This window comes from Aplidium turbinatum, chromosome 6 (genome assembly GCF_918807975.1).
Source record: "Aplidium turbinatum chromosome 6, kaAplTurb1.1, whole genome shotgun sequence".
Taxonomy (NCBI): domain Eukaryota; kingdom Metazoa; phylum Chordata; class Ascidiacea; order Aplousobranchia; family Polyclinidae; genus Aplidium; species Aplidium turbinatum.
In genome coordinates, this window is record NC_137477.1 from 3,235,129 (window position 1) to 3,253,641 (window position 18,513).

Here is an 18,513-nt window from a genome sequence, read left to right on the forward strand (position 1 = left end):
CTTACTGAAAATTGAATGAGGCTGTTCACCAGGCATTAAATTAAATGATATGAGATGTTCTACTGGTGCAAATTAAGCGTGGATATCTATATCTATATCCATGCTAGACAGGTAGTCACTACCTGGTCTAGCCCCCTGAAGAAGTCAGTCGTGTCTGATTGACGAAACGTCGGAATAAAAGCAGATTGTCACTGTATACATCTTGTGATAGTTTAGCTTAATTTGCACCAGTAGAACATCTCATATCATTTAATTTAAACTTACTGTTATTTTAAAATAGCTGTTTGGTTTTAGCAGGCAGAATATCAAAGCCACATCTACTGACTCAGAAACCGGTCCTTAAACCATTAAAACACCAACAAGTTTCTCTGTTATTGATTCTGAACCAGTGAAGTCGAATCATCAACCTACTGTAGTTCAATTTTGCTTGACCATTGTTTGAGACTTTGTGGCTAAGGGCAAATATTTTTTTAACTCCAGATGCTTGGTTTGCTTTCAAATGTGTCAAATGATACTACTACTGGCTGTGTTAAAAACACATAAATCACAAATCAAAATAGTTATCTCATTACTAGGGCGATTTTTTTGTAACCTAAAAAATTCAAAAAATGACTTTATTTTTGCGAAAAAGTAACCAAAAAGTCACTTTATTTAACAAAAACAAGAAAGCGAAAGAAAAAGCAGCAATTCAACATAAAAAACATTTAAATTAACTTCAATTGTGCTCAAATTATAGTTGCACATTCAAATTACACATATGTAATGTTTTAAATTCTCCGGCAGAAAGTTTCTGTCAATCAAACACTTTAGCTGTTGTAGGGAAAACAAGTGGTTAAATATAGTTAACACAATTTGTTTCATCGAAACAATTACTTCACGTTTACGAGTTTTTAGGAATACACTCGATACGAACAAGCATGGGTTTGTGCAAACCTAAAATCCGTACCATAATAGAAGATATATAAAATGTCTTGGCATTAGGCCTACATAGAATATAAATTCATCTCTACAGTAGCGATGAAAGATAAATAAATAAGGAAATTGGGCAAAAAAGTATGCAAAATAAAGTGACCTAACAAATGAAAAATAACCTAAAAACACAAAAAGTGATTTTTGGTAACTTTATAACTTCTTAAATATTGACCCCACAACCATGAAATTTTGGTTCTACATTTCTTTTGTTGATTGGTACAACTAAAAAAAAGTAAATTTAGTGACAAAAAATCGCCCTACTCATTACGTTCGAGCAAAAAGTTTTTGATCCCACTGGTTTTATGCATTAAGATAGTACCCGCACTATTCAAGTTGAACAAAATATCTTAAACTTGGATGCAGCAGGCTACTTCACAAATCTGTTTACAATTTTTTATGTAGATGTCAATCTTCAAAAAATTGTTACATGAATATTTTCTGCAGTTCTGACGCTTTTGTCAAATTGTTGCATTTCAGTGGTGCCATTCGCAGTTTACTGGTTGACAATTCTCCGCAACAACATTTATCTGTTAACTGGGTTATTGTGTTTATTACTTGTGTTGTTTGTTTTGTTTATCTCATGTTTAGTAGTAAATATGATTTACTGATCTGACGCAAATAAATAATAAATAAAAAGAAAAATATTTTTGTCACATATTCTTGTGGATGTTTATCCAAATGTTATTGTCACAATCAAAATCGATTCTGTTACGAGGACAACTAGGCTATAAGCAGATAAAATTTAGAAAATTTTTAAAAGTATAACTTCAATTGCTGTGATAAATTGTTATTGATTAAATTTTAAACGTGAGGGTAACTGTTTTAAAATCTATCTTCAACAAATTCTTATTTTTTTTCACTGTGTAATTACTTTCTTTGCAGGAAATGCCAATGGAGAGAAAAAATCTTCAATAAAGCTTTCGCAATGAACATATCTTTTACAAATCTCATGGTAACCTAATTACCATGAGCCGTTATATGTGGAAGGGCGACTATCGGTAGTCTTAAAAAATCACCTTCGTAAGCAGAACCGCTTCGAACACTAAGATTCAGGATAGTTGTTGGTGATTGAAGATGTCAAGTTAGAAAGGATCACTCCAATGTTTGTTAAATGTGGCGTTAAATTTTATTAGTTTGAATTATTAAAAACAAAGAATTACCTTGAACGATTATAAGCGGAAGCGCGACCACAACCGGAAAAGCGCCTCCAAATGGATCTGCATTGGTTCGAACACTAAGATTCAGGTTAGTTGTCAGTGGTTGAAGATAAGTCAAGTTAGAAGTGATCACTCCATTGTTCTCAACACAAGATTGTGTTTCATTGATTGATGATCTTGGAACGCATCCGATAGAATAGACGTAAAACTGTGGAACGTCGCTGTTGTCTGCATATGTGTTTATCCATTGATAACTTGCAAAAACTTCTTTTTCAAACTGAGCTGTCACAACAAGACCCAGATAACCAGTCGCTAATGGATTGGTTGGTAATGGAAGGTTTGTTTTAATTGTTGGAAGTGAAATTCCACCTAAACAAAACAATAATAGTTGAAAACCATGTACCACCTTCAACGCGACAATGTAAAGGAAATTATTCATTTGTCATTCTTATCGTAATCAGCTTTACAGTATGTAAAGTCGCTAAATACTTAGATTATGTGAACGGTGAAACAAGAGTATAATCTAATCTAGTGTATGTGTTCGCTTTCAAATATATCCTGTGACTTGCCAGTTGCTAGAACAAGCTTACACTTGTTTTGATAGTTGTCGAAACGACGTATTTTTAACAGCAGTAAACGAGTTAGACTCAGATACACAGACAGACTTTTATTGTTGATACTATTAATTCCATTAGGTTGACTAAAATCAATTAATTAATTTTGCAATGTTTTCATAAATAATTTTTCATAAATGTTTTCATAATGCATACACCTTCATCAGGGGCTCCTAGAGGGGAGAAGGAAGTCGGGCAACTTTCCCCCCTAGCATAACATTGTATCGAAAAAACAAGTAGTTTTTTGTTTTTTCACGTTTGAAGAGTGCCCATTTTTGCTCTTAAAATGAAAATGTATGAACGTAAAAATGAATAAATTTTTGAGTGAAATGTTTCAATATTTTTCGATCATTGCAGATGCTTCAATCAAGAACAAATCGTTTTCGTGTTGGTTTGTTTTTGAATCTTTATCTTCGGAATTTCGCATACTTGTAGAGGCTCTTGACGCAGGGCCGGTCACAGAGATTGGCAGTGTGAAGTTTTCCGATTGTTGAAGTGTTGTTGCGGGGAAATTATTCCGTTCACTAAGGTGCCGCTGAATGGTGAGCAGTCTTTAACGTGCATTGCTGAAGCGCACACCCCGAGAGTCGAACTTGCGCCGCGTGATCTTGAGCCTGGCGCGTAACCACTGAGCTAACGGAGCGGATAAATTGAATACAGCGGACGCATTGAGCTAGGTTATGCTAAATCTGTTGTATTTCCAGACGTTTAATATAAAATAAACAATAATAATTGTAGCGATAGCCAACCAAGTGAGAAAATCATTTACCTCTTGTTACTTACTGATTGAGTGTATAAAATCAACGCAATATATAGTAAGAAAGAAACCCAAAACAATCAACTGAGGAACGTGGTACAGAACGCTCAATTGATTACACGCGCAGTGCGGTGGTAATCAATTCCAACGTCTGTACCAGAAAACGCTGAACGGTGATTATGTAGTGACGCTGGTCACGAGTTACATATATTCAACGTAAATAAAATGACGACTATAACACCTCCCTGATAATTTTTATACACAAAGAAAAATATGAATAAGACACCGAATTAAACAATAAAACTCAAAGTCGGAAACGAGCCGGAGGTCTGCGGCGACGGCTCGACCTTCGTGGGTTGTGTGGCCCGAATTCCGGTACAGTCGGTGTGTCGTCCGAATCCGTTCGAGCTGAGGTGGAGACAGGGGAGGAGTCGACTGTTGGTGCAGGAGTTTCTCCCGGCTCTTGGTCCTCCGATGATGCATAGCGAGGTTGCAGTTGGTCCATATGGCGCATCCACGTCGGACCATGTGGCAGCAGACGTACCAGGAAGATTCGGCTACCCTGTCGCTTAATCACCTCGGCTGGAACCCAACGAGGATCCTGGCTCCGTCGTGGAGTGAATGATAGCGCGTAACAGGGATCTCCCGGTTTGAAATGCCGTTTTGTACCTTCGGAGGCGTCCGTGTTGTGAGGGTTTTGTCGGGGTACCACTTGAGACGGTGTGGGGAGAAGCGTGTCGATCTTGGTTCGAATCTGACGATTGTTGAGTAATTGGCTTGGAGAGTAGCCACTCGGAGTGGGCGTGCGTCGATACTGCTGTAGGAATTCCAAGACTGCTTGTTTCGGGGGTAGGGAAGATTTTCGAAGTGCTTGCTTGAACGTACGTACGAGGCGCTCCGCCGCTCCATTGGTTTCCGGATGGTAAGGTGCACCCGTGATGCGTACCATACCCCTCTCCTTACAGAAAGTTTGGAATTCTGTGGATTTAAAAGTAGTAGCATTATCGGTAACTACAGTATGGGGATAGCCGAAATGAGCAAAATCTTCTTCTAGCAGGTTGCTAGTAGCTGTTGACGATAAGGAAGTAGTAGCATGAATACATGGGTATTTAGAAAAAGCATCAATGCTGAGTAACCAATGGTAACCCATGAATTCTACCGCATGATCTATGTGCAAGCGACTCCACGGTGCTTCTGGAACCGTCCATGATTGGACCTGGGTTTTAGATTGCGGTTGATATTCGCCACAGGTACTGCACTTGTGACAAAGTTCCGCTATGTCTCGATCGATGTTTGGCCAGTAGACGGACGTCCTTGCCAACTGCTTCATTCTCTCAATGCCGAAATGTCCTTCATGAAGCAACTGAAGGACGGAAGGACGAAGTTTGGAAGGGATGACCACTCTGGAACCGTAAAGTAGACATCCGTAACAAGTAGAAAGAGAGTCTGCGTACTTACGGAACGGTTCGACCGGGTCTTGTGGAGAAGACTTGGCCGGCCATCCTTCATGAATGAAACGCATTACCGTGGAAATGATAGGATCTTTAGAAGATTCTTTACGCAGTGAGGCGGCATTTGGGGTCTGGACCTGCAAATCCAAAGCATCGATAGCACAGACGATGTCAATGTCATCCGCACTTTCCTCTTCATCGAAGACTTTATCCCCTCCTGCTGGTAAGCGACTCAAAGCATCAGCGTTTTGATGATCCTTTGTCTTCCTGTACTCAATAGTGTATGTAAATTGCGACAAAAAGAGTGCCCAACGAGCCAAACGATTTGCTGCCAAAGAAGGTGTCGATTTGGTCGGGCCAAAAAGACTAAGCAATGGTTTATGATCTGTGACCAAAATGAATGATCTACCAAAAAGATATTGATAGAATTTCTTTAGCGCAAAAATTATCGACAAAGCCTCTTTCTGAATTTGACTATAGTTTCTCTGAGAGGCTGTTAATACTTTTGAAACGTTTGCTATAGGCCGTTCTGTGCCATCTGGGTAACGGTGAAACAAAGTAGCACCGATGCCCACACTAGAAGCATCACATGCGATACCTACCGGAAGTGACGCATTGAAATGTGTAAGAACCTCATCAGTAGATAGATGATGCTTCAACTGAGCAAAAGAGTTTTCCTCTTGTTTTCCCCATCTTCAAGGAATGTCCTTTTTCGTGAGATGGTATAGTGGTTCTGCTACAGTAGAAGCGTTCAACGGTAGAAACTTCGAATAAAATTGTAAGGAACCTAAAAACGAACGAAGAGAAGATACGTCAGTGGGGGCAGACATCTCCAGTACGGCGTTTACCTTGGGACCTTTGGAGATGCCCTGCCTGGACAAAATGTGTCCGAGATACTCTACCTGAGGTTGTGCAAACTTACACTTGTCTTTCCTACACCTCAGGCCTTTTGAGTGAAGTCGATCGAGGAGCCGTCTAAGATTCTGGAGATGCTCCTCAGCAGTAGTGCCACTGACAAGAATGTCGTCTAGGTAGACTGCAACCCCTGGAAGGTCTGCTGTAAGGTCGTCCATGATCTTCTGAAAATAACCTGGAGCAAAAGATATACCAAAAGGTAAAACATTTTGTAAAAGTACGCCACGGTGAGTGCTTAATGCGAGTCGTTTTCGACTGTCAGGACCAAGTCGAATCTGATTGTAGGCATCAGCCAAGTCTATCTTGCTGAAACCGTACCCACCACCCAACTTTTGCATTAAGTCTTCTGGTAAGGGTAACGGGTGACGATGGGTCTCCAGGGAAGGGTTCGCCGTGACTGAATAATCGCCACATATGCGTAACTTGGCCTTCGCTTCTGAAGAGTTTGAAGGCTTACGGACTGGAACAACCGGTGTGCCCCAATCGCAAAACTGAACTGGTGTCCATACACCACGTGCAATGCCCGAATCATAGGCTTGTGCTAAGTCCTCCTTTAGCGCGAAAGGTACAGGCCTAGGTTTGAAAAAAACAGGTTTAGCATCAGACTTAAAATCTATGTCTAGTTCATAATCTCGTAAGCACCCGAGTTCAGGCTTAAAAACATCTTTGAACTCGTCACATAAGAGGGAGCATGCTTTTTCCAGACTCTTATCAGGCTTGTCGTATGACTGGATACTCTGTAAAGTAGAATAGTTAGACAGAAGGAATTTATCGATAGAAATTCCTAAAGACGAGATTGCATCACGACCTAGTAAGTTTAGTCCCTTGACTGTCGTGACTACAAAAGGAATATTATCTGACCTTCCCGTGGAAGGACAAGTTACCTGGGCCGTGAAAGAACCCGTGATTGGTACTAGATGCTTGGTAGCAGATTGGAACTGCGACACTGGTGCTTGCAATTGAGGTGCGCCTACCCGAGTCCAGACGTCGTTGGAAAGGAAATTTCCATTTGTAGCAGTGTCCAGTTCTAAGTGTGTGGTTACCGAATTAATGGAGATCGGTACTTCCAACTTTGAATTTCGAGGTTTTCTGCAAGAACTAGAAAGCATGTTAATTTCCTCGATACAATTTACCTTAGAGGCTTAGAAGGTTTGAACTGTCTAGCTTTCTTTCGACAAACACTCTGTAAATGTCCCGTAATATTGCAGAAATGGCAAGTGGCTTTCTTAAACCTACAGTCATTGGCGTTGTGGTTGGAATTACCACAGCGATAGCATTCTTTATTTTTAGAAGAAAAGAAAGTACCTGTAAGTTGCCTAGTTTTTAGAGGTTTGCTGATGGTCCTTACTTTCGCAACTGGTGCTGGTGGAGTGCCGTAAACAGTTTCTTTGGCCACCTTGGCTGCCTTTTCGGTTTCTGATGCAACCTCCACCGCACGTTTGAAAGTAAGTTCATCAGCTCTGATTTTGAATAACGCCTTAAGCACCGCCTCGTTACCTATTGAACAAATAAAACGAGTACGTAAAGCTTCGTCCAATGGATTTGAAATGGACGAGAAGTCACAGGTGGCAGCTGCCTGGCGCATGCGGATGGCTAGTTCTTGAGCTGTTTCACCGGGCTTGCGCTTCATTTCGCTCCAGAAACGGAATCGCTCCCTCACGATGAAGCGTTTTGGGTCGAATTGTTGAGCTATGTAATTTGTAATTTCCGTCATGGTGAGATCGTTGACTTCTTTTGGGTTTGTTTCCTGCGCAGCCAAATTTGTTAACATTTTGTAGATTGTAGGTGATTGATTGGTGAGAAAAACCTGCGGCATTTTGTCTTGTGCGACTGAATGTGCAGCTACAAAGGTGTTAAACCTCTTCCAATAGTCTGCCCACAATTCAGTGGTGGCATCGAACGTTACGAATTTAGGTAAAGATACCTGCTGTTGTATTGTTGTTGGTTGTGGTCTTGAAGTTTGGGCTCGCATTTCTCGTAGTTGTTCCATGAGTAGTTTCGTCTGATCTTGGTGACGTTGTTCTTGTTCTCGGTGACGTTCTTCTTGTCTGGCAATTTGCTCCTTGGTTTGGCGTTCTTGGTTGGCAATTCGTTGTTGCAGGACTTCGATCAGCTTCTCCATGTTTCTAAAATCCTGTAGAAATTCTGTAAAGATCCTGCCGACGACGCCAGTTAAATGTCTGTTGTATTTCCAGACGTTTAATATAAAATAAACAATAATAATTGTAGCGATAGCCAACCAAGTGAGAAAACCATTTACCTCTTGTTACTTACTAATAATGATAATGTTATGGTTTTATTTATTGTCGCTCTACAACAGCTAAGGTCTTTTAGCGACAGGGCTCATTTATAGTTTGTATCAGGTTTACGATGTTATCACATTATTACCCGACTCATTCTCACTGCGCTATGCAAGAAAGAACACAATCGGTACCGTTTTTAAAGTCTTCGGTTTGACCCGACCTGGAATCGATCTCAGATCTACCAGCACCAGAGCCGAAGGCGAAACCACTCGGCCACTGAGCTGGTTTGTTACTTACTGATTGAGTGTATGAAATCAACGCAATATATAGTAAGAAAGAAACGCAAAGCAATCAACTGAGGAACGTGGTACAGAACGCTCAATTGATTACACGCGCAGTGCGGTGGTAATCAATTCCAACGTCTGTACCAGAAAACGCTGAACGGTGATTATGTAGTGACGCTGGTCACGAGTTACATACATTCAACGTAAATAAAATGACGACTATAACAAAATCGCTAAAATCTGGCCTAAAATCTGCTGCTGTTAAACCAATGCTGGCCTGTCACGTGGAATTGTCAAAGGGAGGAGGTCGTTATCACCGACCCAAAAACGGCCTTTGCAGGTTTCCACACAACAAACAAACAAAAATGTGTCACAGCTAACAAGGTCATCAGCAAACACGCTCGCACTGCCCAAACATTAGATACTGTAGGTGGGGTACTCTCAGCAGCCCTAGATGTTCACACCGCGAATCCAACATTCAGGACATCCATCACTTGGTCAAGGATGGAGTGCTCAACCACCAAATGAGTGCCGTATATAAAGAAACACATAGCGTCAAAGGAACCGCATATGAGAGGTTCACACCATACAACCGCAGGCCTACTACAACTTTTTCTAGACAAAATAGTGAGCAACAATAGCACTTTTTCTGCAAGTGTAGAGTGATTTTTGTTGATTTTCACAGTGAAAATTTTTTTTCTTAACGATGCATGGTTAAAATTTGAACTTCAGAGGAATTCAATTGTGTACGCTGAGAAAAGTAACCCCAGTTCAGCTTAAAGCATATGATGCAACACATGATACAAATTGGTTGCTTTTATTTTTGCTGAAAATTGTTTTTCTGAAGCCCATTTTTCGTATTGTTTCCCGACCGGTCCTGATTTCTCTCGGAGGCCCTGACCTTCAAACGAAAGATGGTGAAAAGTGTTTTTTCAAAAATACTTCACTTAATCGTTGAGTTGCACGATGTAAATTATTCCTTCATCTTAGCGTTATAAATATCCCTTAGCTTTTTTCTATCCAAACGTTAGATAATAAGGTGTAAATTGTAATAACGTAATTGTTTTAAAATGCTCAAAGAGTTACTTTATTGAGGAAGCTCACCTTTTATGCTTGATGTTAAAAGCAAAACACATATCATTTGCCACATTATCAATTAATGAAACAACTTCAACTATTTCCTAAAAGTTTGTTTGAAATCTTTTTAAAACAGTTGTTGCGCATATAACCTAATGAATACTGTTCTGAACCATATATATCAACTGTCCCTTCCTTACATTTACAAGATATTTTGAGCTACGATTCGAATAGCACGAGCCATTGTTAGTTTTGTATCGTCCCTTGAATGATTCAACTTTGAATCGAACCAAGATCAATCAGCACTTGAACCAAAAGCAATATTTACTATTCAGATTGTTTTCTCCAGTTGTATGGCCTGAACCAAGCACTGACGGCTTCATTTGAACAAACGTGCTGTCTAAGTTTGGACAATAGATTCCCTTGTCATTGAATTGTTTTTGATATGTTTGCCATTGTTCGTAATTGTTCACTGATGTAGAACAGATCAACGTTGCTGTTGTCCGCATATGTGTTTATCCATTAATAGTTAGTAAAATGTTCTTTTTCAAATTGTGTTCTTACAATAAGACCAGGGTAATTGGTTGCTAATGTAATTGTTGGTGATGGAAGAATTGTTTCAAATTGTGTTCTTACAATAAGACCAGGGTAATTGGTTGCTAATGTAATTGTTGGTGATGGAAGAATTGCTTTAATGGTTGGAAGTGAAAGTAAAGTACCCATGAAAAAAAAATTGGTTGTTTTCAAAAATTTCCCAAAATCAAACAACAAATAATACTCATGGTAGTTGCAGTCTGTTTTTTGTTTTGTTATTGCTGTATTATGCCATAAAAAGGCACTTAACCCTTTGCTTTTCAACGTTTTTTTGGAAGTTAACTACTCAAGGGGGGGCCGTTTTTGGATCAAATTCAATCAGCTGTTACGTGTGATCCGCTGATGCTATTTCAACAGAAGTTGCACTGGTGTGAAAAAAAATCATTTGTCTATAAGTTTGAAAAGTCATTATTCTAAAATTTTATATGTTAAACTTGATATTTCAACTTTTGCAAAGGTACCCAAAAACGACAATTTTGACTTATCTTGCCGCTGTGTAATTACCGTGCTAATCCGATTTCATGCAAAGTTTTGTAGAACAAAGAGCTTGATCGGCCGCACACTGTAAATGAAAAAGGTTCGTTTAGGGTTCTTTTAGGGTTCTTTTTTCGAGAAAAACCTTAGGCTTAGGGTTCTTTTAACAAAAAAGGTTCTTTATTGCAAAAAGAACCCTTTGCTTGCCAAAAGAACCCTAAGCCTAGGGGTCTTTTTCGGAACTTGTTTCGAAAAAGGTTCGTTTAGGGTTCTTTTTTCGATAAAAACCCTAGGTTTAGGGTTCTTTTAACAACAAAGGTTCTTTATTGCAAAAAGAACCTTTTGCTTGCCAAAACAACCCTAAGCCTAGGGTTCTTTTTCGGAACTTGTTTCGAAAAAGGTTCGTTTAGGGTCCTTTTTTCGAGAAAAACCCTAGGTTTAGGGTTCTTTTAACAACAAAGGTTCTTTATTCCAAAAAGAACCCTTTGCTTGCCAAAAGAACCCTAAGCCTAGGGTTCTTTTTCGGAACTTGTTTCGAAAAGAACCCTGCAGAAAGGTTCTTTTCGAAAAGGTTTTTTGAACCTTTCTTTGAGATTCTTTTAGCAACAACACTGTAAACGAAAAAGGCTCTAAAAAGAACCTATAAGGGAGCTACTGGGAATGGGGGTTCTTTTTAAGAAAAAAACCTTTGGGGGTTCTTGAAAGAACCCTGTATATTGAAAGAACCCTGTATTTGAAAGAACCCTGTAGAACCTATTGGTTCTTTCAAGAACCCCCAAAGGTTTTTTTTCTTAAAAAGAACCTTTTTTGAGGTACTATAATGAACCGGCTGAAGGTTCGATAAAATACCTTTCAGGGCTTTTTCTTATTTAGTACCTTTTTGAGGTACTATTATGAACCTTCGATAAAATACCTCTCAGGTTTTTTCTTATTTAGTACCTTTTTGAGGTACTATTATGAACCTTCTGAAGGTTCGATAAAATACCTTTCAATTTTTTTTTTTATTTAGTACCTTTTTGAGGTACTATTATGAACCTTCTGAACGTTCGATAAAATACCTTTCAGGGTTTTTTCGTATTTAGTACCTTTTTGAGGTACCAACCTTAGAAAACGAAAAACGATGAAGCATCTTTATTCTTTACATAGGACGATAAACAATAATACAGACCACAACAACTACAAAAATTGCATAGGATGATCGATAGCTTTTAAAGAGCACAGAAAACATGCTTGTAACAACGAGATACCGGTACACGTTTTCTGATCTCCTAAAAATCTTCCGAGCATCCTGTATAATCACTGCCCATTACAATTTATTCACAAAACGCAATACCTTGCTTGTTACCTCCACATCTAAATGTAAAATGTGGGTAGACAAATAGACAAGGTATGCTTAATAGATTTGGGGTACTGGATGTTAAACACCCAGTAAGTACTCAACAGCACGGCCACAGCATCCACTAAATTATCCATGCCAATTACTTGACACCCTTTGACCATGACAGTGAAGCCATCTTCTTCTTCAAACTGTATAACCGGATATGTTGATTCTGACATTGGTGCATTACATTTTGGTGAAGGCAAGACTGTACAGTTTGTGCATGGGCAATCCGATATTGATGCAGTAACGTTTGATAAACGCAAAACTGTACAGCTGTGAAGAGAGAAGGCATATTGAGTGACCGACAATTCCAATCGACTGAACGAATGATGATGATGATTAAAACATAGTCTACACTCTACAACATTTGTAAAATGAGATGAAACGACACACGATTTTTGATTTGGTTTTTGTTTGTGCTTTTAATATGCTTGATGTGCATTAATTTAGGCTACTTTAATGTGCGTGTTAGACAATTTCACTTGCGCTGTAACTTTTGAGCTTTGGATTTGTGACTGTCTTTGAAATTATGAAATATTGAAATAAGCAATTTTAGAACGAATACAATACAAATCGACTTACCAATTACGAATCCTTTTTTCTTTTGGCGATCAGTGCAAGAGAGTGCAAAACAATAAAGAACGCATGACGAAATAAAGGAACACAAGTAGGCTAAACAAAAAACTAACGTAAAATTATCAAAACAACCTTGTGTTTTTATCGTTTTGTGTCGCTGTTCAGTCAAGCTTGAAATCGTCGTTTAGAAAACTTTTTTTTTCGTCTTCGTAAGCTGAAGGAAGCATTTGTGCGTCTCTTGACGTAATTTCTACTAGTTATCGTACGTTTACGGGTCAGACCAGTATGGGTCAAGCCAGTGCATGCGGTGACTACAACGCATTTCACAGTTTACGATAGTTAGATTAGTGTATAGACATAGAGTCAAGACATCTGCTGCTGCATTATATAAGATAGTATCAGTAATTATGCCAACTATCGAAGTGCAGAAATCAACTCGTGAAGATCTGTATGCTACAATTAGTTGGTAAGTTACGGTACTTTTCTTTATATTATTAATTATGTCGTACTTTGGCGATATACTGGTTAAAAGTTTGTATTCTAAGGATCCTCTCACGTCAGATTAATGTTCTCGTTTATTGTTTTGTGATTACGCAACGTGGTCTTCTTTATACAATAACAACAACTTTATACTTTGTAAAACTACAGTTAATTCTCTGTTTCTATTTACAATTTACAATATTGTCTTCAGAAACCGTCGCATCTGGATACCCGTCAATTGTCAATGTCTACTCTACTATAAACCTTATTACTGCAAACCTTGTATCTATGGTTGTGTGCGTGCTAATTGTTGTGTTTTACAGTTGGTTGGCGAGGTAGAAGATGCTTTCAACATTGAGCGTCATTTGAAACAATTGAGAGGGGAGATAGCGAAGGGGGAGAGCCGTCGCAACAACGGCTTGATTCGCGACCGAATGTTGCGCACTCGATCCACGTGTTTGCACAATGGGAACGAAATGTCGGTTGCGGATCTGCAAGCGAACTATCTGCCGTAAGGAACCGCTGTTTGGGTATGTTGAACATTACGTTCATTTTTATATATATACGGCACTATTTAAAGACTAAAACCAGTGTGACGTACTGGTTAGTAAGGTGACTGGGATCTAACTGACATCAGATATATCAGGCGACAACTATCAGGCGATCGCTGCTGTAACTTGTTTGCTCAGTGCAGTAAACTCACAGTATAAACACAGAAGCCTGATTAATTGACAAATATATTTCGCCTTTAAGGATTATTATCCAACTGACCCTGTATTTATACTATGAGTTTTAATATATCCTATATAGTGACAGAAATCGTGGATGTATGTGAGGGTTAATTTGAGGTTTTTGTCTTTGCAGATGATCGAAGAAATGAACAGTCTGGTGCAAAAAGATTGTGTTGAACTGCTCTCAGAAACTAGCCACCACCGTTTTTATCAGGACGTTAAAAAGCAGAAATTGCCGGCGGACATTCTGAACTTAACAGGTAACATAACTAAACTTGCATTTTCATTATATCAAGTTAAGTTTAAACTATCTTTTTTTGCTTGAGGAGAAGGGTTTACAATTGACGTCACCCAGCTTTTCACCCCCTCCTCCAATATCAACTTTCAGGTACCCTCCCCAGTTACAGGTTGACGTTGAACGCTCCCTAATTTGTAGTTCGTACAGTATGTTTAGCAACTATTAATTAATAGATAATAGTTCATTTTTTAGAGAAGAACTAGTTTAATCCAAGCTGGCTACTCACGGTACCGTCACTCTTTCATGAGAGTTATCATGGCTACATCACAACCAATGCAATAAGCATCAATTTTCAATGCATGCTTTGTTACGGCAATTGGTGATTATAATTAAGCTAATTAAGAATGTAAAAGTTGATTAAGAACATTACTGATGTCCTGCATGGCGAGCCATCGCACTTGATTGATAATCGCTAAATGTGATACCAAGTAAAAGGCTCTTGGTTGTGTGTCTCCCACCCATTGTAGGCTATTTGTTTGGTGAAGTGAATGTTGCTCAAAGCCTGCACTTGTGCTGGCCATCGAGTTGATATATATGCTTATTGTTTGTTATAGAATCCAGAATCAACATATCCGGTTATACAGTTTGAAGAAGAAGATGGCTTCACTGTCATGGTTGACGGGTGTCAAGTAATTGGCATGGATAATTTAGTGGATGCTGTGGCCGTGCTGATGAGTACTTACTGGGTGTTTAACATCCAGTACCCCAAATCCATTAAGCATACCTTGTCTTTTTTGTCTACCCACATTTTACATTTAGATGTGGAGGTAACAAGCAAAGTATTGCGTTTTGTGAATAAATTGTAATGGGCAGTGATTATACAGGATGCTCGGAAGGTATTTTGGAGATCAGAAAACGTGTACCGGTATCTCGTTGTTACAAGTACGTTTTCTGCGCTCTTTAAAAGCTATCGATCATCCTATATAATTTTTGTAGTTGTTGTGGTCTGTATTTTTTTATTGTCCTATGTAAAGAATAAAGATGCTTCATCGTTTTTCGTTTTCTTTACACTTGTTCATTTCTACAAAACACGATTTCTTGATAATCGTGTTTTGTGAAGGTATTTGCTTTGTAACCGTCTTTTTCAATAAAACCTTAAGCATCAGTTATAGCACTGTAAGTTTATCTAAAGGTATTTATTGGAACCATAGGAAGGTTGGTACCTCAAAAAGGTACTAAATAAGAAAAAAACCCTGAAAGATATTTTATCGAACGTTCAGAAGGTTCAGAATAGTACCTCAAAAAGGTACTAAATAAGAAAAAAACCTGAATGGTATTTTATCGAACTTTCAGAAGGTTCATTATAGTACCTCAAAAAGGCTCTTTTTAAGAAAAAACACCCTTTGGGAGTTATTGAAAGAACCCTGTATTGGTTCTTTCAAGAACCCCCTAAAGCAGACATGGGCAAACTACGGCCCGCGGGCCAAATCCGGCCCGCCGGCTCTTGTATTCTGGCCCGCCGGATGTTATCGACATGTTGCAAGTTTTATTATTGTGAAGTTTCAATAGGAGGATTAGATACCTCTTGTCTCTAAATAGCGATACAATGTAGAATGTAGAGCATTATGATGTCACAGGTACATTTGTGCGTCGCTTGACGCAACAGTGCTTTCTGCTTTTAACCAGTAATGTCTCGTTCTGTTGCTCAACACAACAAACAGTTTACCAGCCTCATTTTTTTAAAAAAAAATGAGGCTGGTAAACTGTTTGTTGTGTTGAGCAACAGAACGAGACTATAGATAAGAGACAGTCAACCGCTTCAAGTGGACAGTTTGCTGGGAGGTTCACTAAAAACAGAAAGTTTTATTAGTCAATTTAACCAGTAATGTACCATATTTCTTAGTTTAGTGTTTTTATCAACAGTTTCGTCAGTGTGGAATGCTAAGCGAAATAGACATTGCTAAGTTGTTAATAAATTATATTGTTAAAATGAGTGCAGCGAAGAAGCGTAAAGTCGATAGTGAGCGCAGAGTGTTCAAAAAGGAGTGGACGACGAAATACTTTTTTACCGAAGTGGGATCAACTGCGGTATGCCTTATTTGCCAAAAAAACGTTGCTGTTTTGAAAGAATACAACATCCGCCGCCATTTTGACACCAATCATGCAAACCATCATAGCAGCCTGTCAACTCAGCAAAGAAAGGACGTTTCTCAGAGATTAGTGGCAAATTTTCGGATTCAGCAAAGCACTCTTTTTCAGCAGAGTGCAGTTTCTGAGTCAATCACCAAGGCAAGTTTTTTACTGGCTTTCAAAATAGCACAAGCAAGCAAACCATTTTCCGATGGAGAATTTATCAAGCAGTGCATGGTAGAGACAGCAAGTCTCTTGTGTCCAGATGCAAAAAGCAAATATGAACAAATCAGTTTATCACGCAGAACTGTAACTCGCCGTATAGAACAAATTGATGAGCACTTAGCTAACGAGTTGAAAGGAAAAGCAGATTCTTTTGTATTTTATTCGTTAGCGCTGGACGAAAGTAATGACGTAAGAGACACGGCACAGCTTTTGATTTTCGTCAGAGGAATTAATGACAAGTTTGAGATAATAGAAGAACTTTTAGCAATGGAGTCGTTAAAAGGGACTACTCGAGGAGAGGACCTTTTTCTTAAAGTCACTAGTGTGATCGACAGGTTTAAATTACCATGGAACAAACTTACGAATGTCACCACTGATGGATCACCAAATTTGACAGGAAAAAATGTTGGACTGCTAAAAAGACTTCAAGATAAGATGAATGAGGAAAATGCTGGGGTGGATATAACTTTTTTGCACTGCATTATCCATCAGGAAGCCCTGTGTAAATCTGTACTGCAGCTCAATCATGTAGTGAAGGCAGTAGTAAAACTGATCAACTACATAAAAGGGAGAGGACTTCACCATCGCCAATTTATCAAGTTTCTTGAGGAAATTGATTCTGATCACCAGGACTTGCTTTATCATTCTCATGTGCGCTGGTTAAGCTTGGGTAAAGCATGTAAACGAGTCTGGAACCTTAAAGAGGCAATTACCTCATTTTTGAAGTCAATCGGGAAAGCTGATGAATTTCCTGAGCTGGAGGACAGAGATTGGCTCTGTGATTTTGCTTTTTCTGTCGATATATTAACACATATGAATGAGCTGAATGCAAAGCTGCAAGGGAAAGAACTCTTCGCTCACGATATGTACACAAGCGTTACGGCTTTCAAATCAAAATTGGCTTTATTCTCAGCACAAATGTCCAACAATTCTTTTGTTCATTTCCCCACATTACTGACGATGAAAGAAGCCCCTAAACATGCAAATAAATACAGCAAATCACTAAATGATTTGCACCACGAATTTTGCCGTAGATTTCTTGATTTCGAAAAACTCCAAAAACCATTTCAGATTATTTCGGCTCCACTTTCACAAGTCGCTGCAACAGCACCACAAGAACTGCAGTTGGAATTGATCGATCTTCAGAGTGACTACGTTTTAAAGGAGAAATTCGAAGCCCTGAAGCTAAATGAGTTTTACACATCGCTAAGCAACACCAGATTTCCAGAAATTCGAAAGGTGGCACAAAAAATGCTGGTATTGTTTGGTTCCACATATATTTGTGAACAGACGTTCAGCTTGATGAATTTTAACAAATCTAGCCACAGGTCTCAGCTGAGTGATGCGCACCTCAAATCTATCCTGACTATCGCCACAACCAAAATGATGCCAAATTTCGATGCTTTGGCAAAAAATAAAGCTTGACAATCCTGTCAGACGTCGTATTTAAATTCGATTTTGTTTTTTGGTTGTATTTTTCAGTTATTTGTTAATTTAATCTTCCGTTTTTTTTGTCCCTTTGTTATTCGTGTGACAAACTATATGTAAGTGGCGGCTCGATCACTTGGCCCGCCAGTCTAAGAACAAAATAATTTTGGCCCCTAATTCAAAAAGTGTGCCCACCCCTGCCCTAAAGGGTTCTTTTCTTAAAAAGAACCCCATTCGCAGTAGCTCCCTTATAGGTTCTTTCAAGAACCCCCTAAAGGGTTCTTTTCTTAAAAAGAACCCCATTCGCAGTAGCTCTCTTATAGGTTCTTTCAAGAACCCCCTAAAGGGTTCTTTTCTTAAAAAGAACCCCATTCGCAGTAGCTCCCTTATAGGTTCTTTCAAGAACCCCCTAAAGGGTTCTTTTCTTAAAAAGAACCCCATTCGCAGTAGCTCCCTTATAGGTTCTTTCAAGAATCCCCTGAAGGGTTCTTTTCTTAAAAAGAACCCCATTCGCAGTAGCTCCCTTATAGGTTCTTTTTCGAGCCTTTTTCGTTTACAGTGCACGAAGTGTGTGTGCGGTGTGCATACTCATTACATTGATAGAAATTTACGACTTGCGAGCAAATCTTATTGTAGGCTACTCATTAATTCTAAAATAGTTACAATCAGAGTAATATTGTTACACGAATTTGAAAAAAACAAAACTGTGTTTGTTGTTTTATATTTTTGTCCTAAACTAATGCTTTCCGAAACTCATGGCCAGCTTCTAGTTTTATGGAACCAAAC

The 18,513-nt window shown here is 38.9% G+C and overlaps 1 long non-coding RNA gene and 1 pseudogene across 1 annotated transcript; both read left to right on the top strand.

Annotated features, from left to right (window-relative positions):
• Positions 1–13,309: 13,309 nt before the first annotated feature.
• Positions 13,310–14,781, top strand: LOC145771490 (uncharacterized). The gene is made up of 3 exons (XR_014289238.1): positions 13,310–13,505; positions 13,840–13,966; positions 14,559–14,781. It is a non-coding gene; the product is annotated as an uncharacterized LOC145771490 (long non-coding RNA).
• Positions 14,782–15,933: 1,152 nt separating this feature from the next.
• LOC145771795 (general transcription factor II-I repeat domain-containing protein 2 pseudogene) lies at positions 15,934–17,724 on the top strand (annotated as a pseudogene).
• The last annotated feature ends 789 nt before the right edge of the window (positions 17,725–18,513 follow it).